Source organism: Euphorbia lathyris, chromosome 9 (genome assembly GCF_963576675.1).
Source record: "Euphorbia lathyris chromosome 9, ddEupLath1.1, whole genome shotgun sequence".
NCBI classification, from domain to species: Eukaryota; Viridiplantae; Streptophyta; class Magnoliopsida; order Malpighiales; family Euphorbiaceae; genus Euphorbia; species Euphorbia lathyris.
In genome coordinates, this window is record NC_088918.1 from 10884627 (window position 1) to 10896453 (window position 11827).

Genomic DNA, 11827 nt, shown 5'->3' on the forward strand with positions numbered 1-11827 from the left:
ATATGTTCTAATATATGTTTTAAAAAATATATTTTCTTATATAAATAAAATATTAATATGAAATTTTATTAAAATATATAATATATTTTTATTTAAAAAATATAGTATTGGATTTTTTTTAGCATCAGATGCACAATTGTATAATGAAAAAACTAAAGTAACCGTATTTTTATTTAAAAAATATAGTATTGGATTTTTTAGCATCAGAAGCACTTAATAATATATAAATAAAAGAATTTTATAATGAACAAACTAAAGCAAGTGTATTTTTATTTAAAAAATATAGTATTGGATTTTTTAATCATCAGATGCACTTAATAATATATAAATAAGGGAATTATATAATAAACAAACTAAAGTAAGTGGCGCAGCAGTAGATGGCGTGTGCTTTACTCCTCCTATGCTCTAGTCCTGGGTTTGAATCCCTTCACCCTCATTTTCTTATTTAATCTTTAATTAAAGGTACCAAAACTACGTCGTTTCATCTTGTTCTCACCTAACAAAGTGTCATCACCTAAGGGAGGGTTCTCACTTGATCCCTCCCCTATATATATATATATATATGTGGTTATAACCATACTATAATTCTGTAATTTTATAACACGTTATCAGCACGAGTTTGCTCGATCGATTAATTTTAACACGAATTTATTCTTCCAATTAATCTCAAGTAAATGCTATTAATTTTTATTTGTTACATATTTTATTTTTTGTCTTCTAATACAATTGTTTATATCATATTTTAGACATGTCAAACCTTACCAATGTTGAATTTATGGTACTTGACATTTCCGGGAATAATTATCTTACGTGGGTGTTGGATAAGGAAATCCATTTAGAGGCCAAAGGTCTCGGAAATACTATCAAAGAACAAAATGATGCTGATCTACAGAATCGTACAACAACGATGATTTTTCTCCATCATCATCTTGATGAAGGGCTAAAGTCAGAATATCTGACTATAAATCTATCATTTGGAAAAATTTAAGAGAAATGTATGACCACCAGAAGTTGGTCATGTTACCAAAAGCTTGTTATGACTAGTCGGTATTAAGGTTGCAAGATTTTAAATCAATAACAGAATATAATTCCACACTTCTTCAAATTACATCTAAATTAATATTGGGGTTGAACCTACATAACATATAGATGAAAATACAAAGAGGTTTGATCATTTCAACTTTGATTTGAATGTATCCAAATTGATTCTTTCGTGATAATTCTTGTCTCAAGGTTCTATCTGAACTCTATTCTAATATCAGGACCAGAACAAATAACCCCTGCTATCCAATAACACAACAAGACATAACCCATGATATTTTAATATCAGGGCCAACACAATAAACAACTCATATAATCTCACGAACAAAAACAACACAAACAACAAATTTTCTTCCAATTGTGCATGAAACTTTGGGAGCGAGTGATTGAACAAAGGCTAAGGAGGACAGTGAAGATCTCGGAAAACCAGTTTGGCTTTATGCCGGGAAGATCAACTATGGAAGCCATCCATCTAATGAGACAATTAATGGAGCACTATCGAAATAAGAAGAAAGATTTGCATATGGTTTTCATGACTTGGAGAACCCATATGATAAGGTATCAAGAGAAGTACTTTAGTGGGTCTTAATAAGGAAATACATTTCGTGAAAATATATTAACATCATAAAGGATATGTATGAGAGAGCATGCACGAGTGTACATGCCAGTGTTGGGAAGACTGAAGAGTTCCCTATTACGATTGGAGTGCATCAAGGTTCTGCACTAAGCCCATTTCTTTTTGCCATCGTTATGGATGAAATAACGAGTTCACTTCAAGATGGTATATCATGGTGCATGTTGTTTGCACATGATATTATGTTGGTTGATGAGACGAAAGAAAGTGTGGAGAGGAAGTTGGAACTATGGAGACAAACTTTAGAATCTAGAGGCTTTAAGTTGAGGCGAAGTAAGACATAATATTTGGAGTGTAAGTTTAGCAACGAGGCAGGGGCAATCACCCTAGATAAGGGAGTTGTTCAGGCCTCAAAGTGCTTCCGGTATTTAAGATCTATTATCCAAACGAATGGAGAAGTAGATGGGGATGTTGCTCATAGGATTAAATCTGGTTGAGCAAAGTGGAAGAGTGCTACGGGTTTCCTTTGTGACCCCGGCATGCCTAATAGATTGAAGGGAAAATTCTGCCGCATGGCAATCAGACCAGCATTGTTATATGGTACAGAGTGTTGGGCAGTGAAACACTATCACATTCATAAGATGTCGGTGGCGGAGATGCGTATGTTGAGATTGATGTGTGGTCATACGAGAAAGGATAGGGTGAGTAATGAAATAATTAGGACAAAAGTAGGGGTGACATCTATTGAGAATAAAATGAGAGAAAACCGACTAAGGTGGTTTGGCCATGTAAGACGAAGAGCACTTGATGCGCCGGTTAGGAGGACTGAGGAGTGGCAAAGGGATGTAGTGGTGAGGGGTAAGGGTAGACCTAAGCAAACTTGGAGGAGGGTGATCGAGAGTGATATGAGTTTATTAGGAATTGAGGAGAATATGGTAGGGGATAGGACAGAGTGGAGGGAGAAAATTTGTGTCGCTGACATGATTTGATTGCACGGTTTCATATGATGGTTCATGTTAGCCGATTCCGAATCATTTCGGGACTAAAGCTTTGTTGTTGTTGTTGTGCATGAAACAAAGTTGACATAATTATAACTCTAATTCTAGAAATTGATACAAAAGGCGAAATTGGAAAAAAATGAAATTGAAAAGAGGGAGGGAGGGAGGGGATAGAGAAGGAGAAATATATATCTCGAGTTCTTTGTTAGGGCATTTTTCGGGAAGGAGAACGAGCTCCTCCGACACGCTCTCTTCTTGAGTCGCCATTTTTTACTAGTTGCTCGAAAGGAGAAGCTGAGATGGACCCACCAGCCAATTCTACATGACAGTAATAAAGAAGAAGCGTTTTATTGGGAATTCTATCTATCAATTCAATTTGAAATTCTAGGAATGAATGAACTGAACAAAAGGTTTCATCGTCTACTAGCTTTTGGCCCGAGCTTTTGCACGAGTCCATCTTTTTTTGAAACTAGCATTGTATCCGTGCAATGCATTGCACGAGATGTAAATAAATAAAAATATATTTCAACTTAACTAAAAATGTATATAAGTAAATATGAATTAAATTAAGTTTTCTATATACTTATGTGATATTTAATATCTCGAGTTCAAATCTAACTACACGCAAAAAAAAAATACTTTAATTATAAGAAAATTCATCTAAAAAGTGTGATGAACCTCGAACTGACAATTGGATAAATTTTAAAAAAAATATATAATAATTTAAATACATATCTATTTGTAATTTTAAAAATTAATTAAAGCATAAATTTATAGTAGTTGATTTAATTTGAGTTGGAATGTTCATTGCATAATATAATTTTGTTTTTAATATATAATTTTATTCTTAATATGTAGTTAAAAAAAATTGAACATTTAGAAAGACAATTTCATAGATATAAACAAAATTTTATCTTTGATATTTGCAAAATATATTAAAAGAGAAAACATAGTTTCGGCCCCCTGTCTCAATTTTTTTATCGGGGTGTTGAAATAGCCCCCTAAAATTAGCCATTAAGTATTAGTCTTGTCCAAAATTTAAAATTTTAATATTTTGAGCCTATTAGGTACTCCCTAAATCCAAATTTCTAATTCTTTTTTTGATCAGTTAGGTCTCTTTAAATCCAAATTTCTAATTTTTTTTAGTCTGTTAGGCCTTTCTAAATCCAAATTTCTAATTTTTTTTGGCATGTTAGGCTTCCTTAAATCCAAATTATTAATTTTTTTTGACATGGTAGGCCACTTGAAATCGAATTTTTTTAAATTTTTTTTACCTATTCACCCTCCCTAAATCCAATTTTTTTTACATGTTAGAAATTTTAAACAAAATCTAGCTTAATTTTGAGAAATTGTACATTAATACCTAAAAGTTGGTTCTTGATCAGTCAAATTATAACACGCATATATATACAAAAAAAAAAAAAAATTAAACAAGTTTGATTTAGCAAAAAATTTTTTTTACTAATACACGTGTGAAATCGGCCCCCTCCCCAACCGAATAATCCTATATTCCCCACTGCCCGAACTCATCCGCAAAAGGATCTCCTGGCATGAAGCACTTCATAGGGCACTTGACCCTGCTCTAACTGCAATATCATGCTAATTCTGCATCCTATATATGTCAATAATAACACCTTTTACAATCAAAGCTCCTTTTTTTCTGATTAAAAGATGTATACACAAATAATCTACAAATTTAGGAGTCACTATAATCATAACACCTGATAAGCTATACGATTATATTTTGATGCTTATTGTAACTAAGAAATCTCAAAATCAAACCCAAAATCTAGACTTACAAAAGGGTTACCTCAATTTGGTATGAAGCCGCTCATCGATGTAGAGAAAATGAATCTCATTTACAGATTGTTTGAATCAAAATAACTTAACGGGGCGTTTGATATTTTATTGGGATATAGATAAGGATAAAGGTTGGCATAGGAATAAGGATAAATGGTTGGGATAAGGATAAAAATATGATAGTCGGAAATTATTATTCAATATTTGGTACGTGGGATAGGGATAGAGATAAAATAATACATTTTATTATTTGAACCTTATTTAAACTGCATAACATTAATTTGAGGGATAAGATGAACTTTTCCAATCTATTAAAATCGCAGGAGCTTATCCCACCTCCTTATACCACCCTCCTCCTGAGTATAGGATTTGAGGGATAAGACTCGTATCCCTCTCTTATCTCCCTAACCTATCTCTAAAACAAACACGGGATAACTCATCTCTTTTTTTTTTATCCCTATCCTCGTGTCTTTATCCCTTCTAACAAACACCCCGTAAATGGAATTATAGAGAACTAGTGGAATAGAGTAAAGTAAGTGAATGGAAATTACTTGTTTTGAAGGTAAATTGAAGAGTAAGGTAGGTGAGCGTAGATGAGAGTAAATATTCCCTCATTTTCTTTACACCCCAATTTAGGGGGAAGCATGATTAAATATTTTCCTTTAACAAAATTACCCTCACTCTTTTTATTTCATCCGTATGAAACATCTTTGACAAATTCTGCCAACCAATTCTTTATGTCTCGATTTTACCTCAATTGTTCATACCTCAATTTTACTTTTTTACTAAATGCTATTGTTCATACCTCAATGTTATTGTTCATACCCCAATTTCTAGTATATATTATATCAAATGATATTGTTCATACCTTAATTTTACTTTTTTACTAAATGCTTAGGCAATAAGTCGTGATGAATAATTTATTTTATTGTTTAAAGGATTAAAGTGCAAAAATATCTCTAATATCTAAAATGATGCAATTTTACTCCCTAACGTTGGAAGCCAAGAGCAATTTTACCTCTAACGTTGGTAAATTGTATCAATTTGAGAAATAATTGATATTCTCTACCAACGTTAGGGGTAAAATTACACATTTTTAGACGTTATTGGGTAAAATTACACCTTTTTAGACGTTATTGGATAAAATTGCTCCTAACCCAAAACGTTAGAGATATTCTTGCACCTTAACCCTAGTTTAAAAGAATAATGATACAAGAGTAATTTTGTATATAACTTTACCTTACTTTCAAATCAAATACAATTACATTATTTAACCATCACTTATCTTACATTCCATCTAAACACAACAAGTTATTTTATAAACAGCACTTACCTTACTTTATCATATCTTACTTTAATTAACCCCCATTCAAACAAGCCTTAAGAGTCCAAGTCAGTAAAAACAATTTCAAATAATAATTAAAGAAAAAAAAAAGATTAGTTTGTTTAATGGGACAACTAAAAAAAATTGTGATCGACTAATATACAAATAGAGTATATGATTTAAAAAATTTAAAATATCTCTAATTTTAAGAGTCCAGAATAATTTTATCTCTAACATTTAAAATGGTACAATTTTAGTCCTAACGTTAGTAAGATAAATCAATTTCAGATATCATTATCAATTTGTAATAACTTTCTTATAATTTAATAATAAAATTAAAGATTAATATTTTTAATGTTCTACGTTGATACATAATATTCTACACTTGTGCACGATGTGCTACACTGACGCTTGACTTCCTGCCACATGCAGCTGACATCATTATACCATTTTTTTTATTTTCAACTCGTTAAAACGACCCGTCGTTTTAGTGTTTGCTAAAACATGAAATTTTATTATCACTATTAAAAATAACGTATAAATGTACAAGAGATTTAAGTCATGTTTTACATTTATTAATTAAGGTGACATAAGGTGATAGAACAAAACTATGATATTTGTAATAATTGGAATAACAATAACAGCCGAAGATAATAAACATATCAACTTAATATTCTCATACGAAATTACAAAATAGGCATGAATTAAATTAAAATTCTCATGAGGTATTACAAACATTGCAAAAAAAATAAATATTACAAATAAGAAGACGACTTAGTGACATAAGTTTAGGATACACATCTATTACAAAAGTTCGACGATTTGTTCAAGTGAACAAATCAAAATTGCAAGTGCTCAGACTTAAACAAATCACAACAAGCCATATGGCTAGTTATGTGAAGCCTACTACTTCGAGCTATTACAAATGTTTTACATGAACATGACTTTGAACAAATAACCATTGCAAGTGCTCAACGTGAACAAGACTTAAACAAATCACAAGAAGCCATATGGCTAGTTATGTAAAGCCTGCTACATCATTTTCATTCCAAAAGTCATCTCACTTGTTTTGGATCAATGCCAAATCTGGAATGAACTATTTTATTGAACAGTCAATTTTGTTTACTTTGATTGCAGTTGTCAAATCGGGTTTTTACTTGGAGCCATATTTGTCGATGTGCTGAATAGTCTCAATTGTGAAGATGAGACAATTTACATAGATATGGAAGCACAGACCTTCCGTTGTGATGAAACATCTGCTTTTTGGCTATTTTGAAATGAAGCTAAGAGTTTTAATTTGAAGATTTGGAAGAACAAGCTTCATATCGAACTCCTAAAATGACCTATTAGAAGATAAGTGTGAAGTCAATAATCATTCTAAAGATAAATGCAACTAAACATAAGTGTGAACTCAAAAATAAAATAAAACACAACAAAAAATCAAACAAGAGGCAACAAATGGGAGAATATACCAGACTCTTCAAACAAAAAGAATGATCAAACATGATAAACATAGGATTTACACATTTCATGTCCATTTCTGTTTACAATTCGTCCATTTATGTTTCAAGGTAACATAGAAAAGAACCATTGGTACTATACTAGACTCTTCAAACAAAAAGAATGATCAAACAGATGTTTCAATTCTGTTTCTGTTTCCAATTCGTCCATTTCCATCTCAAGCTAACATAGAATAGAACTATTGGTAATGTACCAGACTCTTCAAACAAAAAAATGGTCAAAACGGTTACATACAACGAAAAACCAACTGCCAAATTAGAAGAAACAAGTAATCGATTTGAAGAACATACAAAAACAATTTGGAATAACTTATGAATTTGAATGCAATGCTAACATAAACGAAAGTCAATAATATAGAGGAAAGAGAGATTACCCATTGTAACTGTACAATGTACATTGTGAGCAGCGAGTAGAGAAGCCCGCAACAAAGTTTTATAGGATATAAGTACTGCAGCCAAACAAAGAAAGTAAAACACAATGATAGCTAATAAAACGAGGTCAACTTGACTAGAACTAAGAGCAACTGCAGTGCATGTATCACTTTGATAAAAGTGATACAATTTCTTGTATCATTGCATTGTAGGGGTTTGTATCAAAGGAGGAGAGAGAATAATTATATCACAATTGTGATACATCCGACTGATGAAAAAGTGAAAATGGTGGTGGTGGTACACGGTCCATCGGGCGGCTGAGATCGCGCCTCAGCTGGCGCGTGTGTTACACGCGCACATGAGGCGTGTCTCAATCGCAAAAGTGGACTGATCACCTTTTTTTTATTTTTTTTTTAAAAAAAAAATCTAAAAAGCAGGCGGTAATTGGTTTCGAAAAATTGTGATATATCTGTTTATATCCATTGTTGGTTCTAATTTACAAAAAAAAAAAAAATTATATATATATATATACAACCGTATTAAATACAACGGTCATTTTTTTAACAGCTTTATTTTTTAAAAAAAATTCATTATAAATACCCAATCCATTTACATTTTTGCATATGACCCAAATTCTTTACACAACAAAAAAACATACATAAATACTACATTTTGCATATTTAGAGGTATGGATAATCGTCAACGTAGACAAAAATCATCGCAGAAAAATCTATATTTTGATTCGCAACACCCTAATCCTTTCCAAATGCCAAACCGAAATACTTCGAATATGCAAATATCTCCCATGAGGAGATCTCCACAACCCGGATTTCCTCAAAATTACGGTAATTTTGTACCAAACCCTCAAAACTTCTACCATCCCAATGTTCATTATGTTAATATGACCCAATATAACGATAGTCAACCGATGAACTATCACCTCCAAAATTCGAGTTATACTGATCTGTATCTTTCATTCAAGAGTTCAAGAAGTTCATTTTCCGGATCACAGTCGCCAAATCTTGACTCGCCAAATCGGGGTGCTGTTGATCTTGACGATGAAGACGGCGACGAAAAAGAAGAGATTGACGAAACACTTCTCGATGAATCTGTTGCCGAGCCAAAAAAGAAGCAAAAACAGTACAAATGGACGCATGAATTAGAAGACTTATCATGTAAATGCTTTTTATCAATTTCTATAGATAATGTGGTTGGTTCGGCTCAGAAGGAAAGACAATTCTGGACTCGAATAAGCAATGTGTTCAACGAAGGGAGGCCCAAAAATTCGGAAGCAATCACAGGCGTTAAGGGTAAGAATAAATTTTTACAAATAAGTACCAATAGATTTGTTGAGTCATCTATGAAAGTGCAGAATTTGCAATTAAGTGGAAAAGGGGATAATGAACGCGTTGAACATGCGCAAACTCTATACCGAGCGAAGTGGAACACGGCATTCAACTATATCCATTGTTGGCGGGTTTTATGCAACGAACCTAAATGGCGAAACTATACTCTTTCAAATGGAGGAACCTTTGGAGGTGAAGAGATTGCCGAAACAGAAGAAAAACGTGAACGACCATCGGGAATTAAGGCGGCGAAGACGGCGGCTAAAGACAAAGGCAAACAGAAGGCAACATCGTCCGCCAACAGTGATGATCTATCGCGTGTTGAAAAAATACATAGTGAAAAAATTGCAGCGGCGAAGGAAGTGACACGGCAAAATGACCATGTTATGCTACAAAGAGATTTTGAATTTATCAATAAAGGTTCAGCCGGAATGGATGAAGAGCAGAAAAAAAGATATGATATTATGTGCTCTTACCTCATGAAGAAATACTCGGATATATTCCTTTAATCGTGTTAGTTTGCATTGTACTTTTTTTAAAATTGTATTTTTTTAATTATTAGTGGACTGCTTGTATTTTTATTAATCGTGTAGTGGACTAATTGTATTTTTAGTTGTTAGTGGACAGATTGTATTTTTATTAATCGTATTAGTAGACTAATTGTATTATATGTTTTTAATGGTAACATCTCTTTAAATTGTATTTTTTAAATCTTGTATTTTATTTCATTTCGTATTCTCGTGTTTTATTTCAATAAAAAATATCGTTTGTGATATATGTTATTTTTACAATTAATTATATTTTTTAATTAACTATTTCAATGGAAAATAATTATAAATATAATTTATATTTATTTTTTTTAACTAATTTATAGATTAATTGAATTATTTAAATTAAATGACGGAATAATTAAATTAATTGTTTAGTGGATAGAAATAATAATTTATTTGAAATTTGTAAGAATTTTATAACAAGTGGAGCTTTTTTTTTTTTTTAAGTTATACAAAAAAAATGATTCAAGCATTGTGGGTGCTGTAAACGAAACAACACAAACATTACTCAAACATTATTAAGAGTAGGGAAAATACTTGCAAACATTTCCAAGACTCAATTCTAATTCTATGCTAGTGATGTAGAAATCCCTAGCATTCGATCTTCCTTCTCTTCAGATTCCATAAATTCAATCGGATAAGAGCTGCAAATGAAGATGGATGAGAAGGAAGGAAACCGCAAAAGTGCATTCTGTTTATAAAATATCAGAAAAAAAAAAAGGAAATCCTCAGGCAAACCACAAAGATAAATATAAGCATAAATCATTTTTTTCTGATCCTCAGGCAAACCACAAAGATAAAGATAAATAATTACAATCACACAGAAACTCCAAACTTCATTCAAAAAAACCACAAATCAGTGACTTCAATGCTATAGCAGCTCCATCTATTCCAAAATTCATCCCTAATTAATTGCATATGAACATTTTCATCCATAAACACTCAACAGGTTGTAATTTAGGGTTTACCTTTTAGTTCAGGAACTGGTTACTTCGTCGGATCTAGAATCTTGGCAGCAGACGAAGAGAACTAGAGAAGCAGAAGACACACCGGACGACGGAGTAGCAGACCAGACGGTGAAAAACGAACTCTTGAATCAAATTAACGGATGGAAAACAAGCTTTAGTTTAGCTAAATCAAAGTTTCAGTCGGAAGAGAGTAAAATGAAGAAGGATTTAGGAGAAATGGAAGAGTTTTTCCTTGCGCCGCACAGAAAATGGAAGAAGAAGAAGAAGGAAGTCTGTAAAGTATTAAATGAGGAGGAATTAGGGATAGGGTAAGGTTCTCCTCTGCATATAAAAATGTGGAATGGGCTTAAAGTTAAAATGTGATGGGTTATAGGATTGGGCTTTATTTATTTATCATAATTAAATACAAAATTAGATCTAAGTCATATTACTAAATTTATTTCTTAATATATCGTTATTCTTTATATATTATGATTTTATAATATAGTTTAAAAATTCTAGATTCCAATTCATAAATAATAAACCTTAGAAAATATATTTTACACTTCTAATTTATAAATTTTAATCCTTAAAATATATTAAAAGTACTGATTTTACTAGTTTGACATAATCCAAAATGATGATTTGACATAGTTGTAAATAGTTTTTAAAATATGAATTTCTATGTAATTTTCCCTTTATTTTTATCCATGAAATACTAATGACACTTTTCAATTTAAATTTCGATTAACTAAGTGTTATTTATTACAAGTGCGTTTGAAGTTTCTAATTTTTCACAGATTTTAGAGCCGTTTTTTTATAAGTATAATGTGGTTAGAGAAAAATCGTGAAAACCTAAAAAAAGTCATGCACAAACCAAAAATTCATGTTTCTATGTTTTTAAACATCGGGATTTTATTTGTAAATCGGACAAACACAGAGTTATTTATATAACTTTACTCTTATTGTTAAAAAAGAAGTTGTTAAATAACTTTTGGAAGCTTCATATTGTTTCATTGTTGTTGAGAGATGGTAACTAAGAAAAAGGACATGTGCTATTGTTATCAATTTCGATTATATTTTAGTTGTTTACATTTTTGTTTTCTATATATAATTACTATTAAATTCAGAAGGAGTAAATATAATTATTTATAAACATAATTTTGAACAATCAACATCTCAATAAATATTGTAATTCGAAAAAAAAAGGAGTGGAGGCCCCCTAAATTGGAGGCTCTAGTCGGTCGCCTATCCGAGCTCCCTCAAGAGCCGAAACTGACAACCACTAGCAATAGCAAGTTGATCATGTGACAATAAGCAAATTCAAGAAACTAATAAGACATTTTCAAAGTTT

At 31.5% G+C, this 11827-nt stretch overlaps 1 long non-coding RNA gene across 2 annotated transcripts; it reads right to left on the reverse strand.

Moving 5' to 3' along the window:
- Nucleotides 1-6375: 6375 nt before the first annotated feature.
- Nucleotides 6376-10808, reverse strand: LOC136205881 (uncharacterized). 2 transcript variants are annotated; one of them, XR_010676116.1, is made up of 4 exons: nt 10495-10808; nt 10064-10170; nt 7632-7706; nt 6376-7080 (listed from the first exon to the last, which is right to left on the reverse strand). It is a non-coding gene; the product is annotated as an uncharacterized lncRNA (long non-coding RNA). The 2 variants fall into 2 exon arrangements; XR_010676117.1 differs by lacking the exon at nt 10064-10170 and having other exon boundaries at nt 10495-10806.
- Nucleotides 10809-11827: the final 1019 nt, after the last annotated feature.